Here is a 1283-nt window from a genome sequence, read left to right as displayed (position 1 = left end):
CCCACCACCTCCTACTCCACTTCATTCAAAAACATTACCTATCTCATGAAAGGCAGGACTAACTGTGAAACCAGTCATGTGATCTAGAAGCTAGGCTGCAACCATTGTGCTACATTCTATGTGGGCATGACAATCAACAAGCTCTCTGTCCACATGAATGGCCACTGACAAACTGTGGCCAAGAAACAACTGGACCACCATGTTGCTGAGCATGCTGCCCAACATGACATTCTTCAGTTGGATGACTTTGGATGACTGTTTAACAGCATGTGCCATATGGCTCCTTTCCACCAACACCAGGTTTTCTGAATTGCACAGCTGTGAACCCTCCCTGCAATATATCCTACATCCCCATAACCATCCTGACCTCAACCTTCATTAGTCATTGTTCTCACCCATCTAGCCATTTCATGTCACTACTAAGTGTTACAGCCATATAGTTGTATGAGTTTACAGATTACCACTATGACTTACTGATCTTATATTCACTGGATACTGTGTTTTTTAGTTTTATGAAGTGCACAATTTTACATTTATGAACACTGAAAGCAAATTGCCAATCTTTGCACCACTCTGAAATGTTATCAAGGTCTGATGATCTGTACAGCTTTGTTCAGACTGTACTTCACTCTAGATAACTGAATTATCTGTGAAAAGTATGAGGTTACTGTTGATATTGTCTGCAAGATAATTAATATACAACATGAACAGCAAGGGATCCAACACACTTCCCTGGGGTACCCCTGAAGTTACTTCTACATTAGTCAATGACAATCCATCCAAGATAATATGCCATGACCTTCCAACCAAGAGGTCAATGGCCTTGCCACAGTGGTAACACCAGTTCCTATCAGATCACTGAAGTTAAGCACTGTTGGGCTGGGCTAGCACTCAGATGGGTAACCATCTGGTGTGCCAAGTGCTGTTGGCAAGAGGGGTGCACTCAGCCCTTGTGAGGCAAACAGAGGAGCTACTTGATTGGCTGTGGCTCTGGTCTTGTAAACTGACTTATGGCTAAGAGAGCAACATGCTGACCACATGCCCCTCCATATCTGCATCCAGTGATGGCTGTGGGCTGAGGATGACACAGTGGCTGGTCTGTACCATTGGACCTTCATGGCCTGTTCAGGTGGAGGTTTTTTTTTCCTACCAAGAAATCCTGAATCCAGTCACAAATTTCATTTGATGCTCAGTACAATCATACAGTACTTTTTATAATAAATGTAGGTGTGATACTGAGCCAAATGCTTTTCAGAAACTGAGAAATACTGTGCCTACCTGAG

General features: G+C 43.2%; 1 pseudogene; it reads left to right on the top strand.

Moving 5' to 3' along the window:
- The first annotated feature begins 813 nt into the window (after positions 1–813).
- LOC124723597 lies at positions 814–931 on the top strand (annotated as a pseudogene).
- The last annotated feature ends 352 nt before the right edge of the window (positions 932–1283 follow it).

The sequence above is a fragment of the Schistocerca piceifrons genome, chromosome X (genome assembly GCF_021461385.2).
Source record: "Schistocerca piceifrons isolate TAMUIC-IGC-003096 chromosome X, iqSchPice1.1, whole genome shotgun sequence".
Classification (NCBI taxonomy): Eukaryota; Metazoa; Arthropoda; class Insecta; order Orthoptera; family Acrididae; genus Schistocerca; species Schistocerca piceifrons.
The sequence above is the reverse complement of the archived record's forward strand: the minus strand, read 5'-3'. Positions and strand labels throughout refer to the sequence as shown.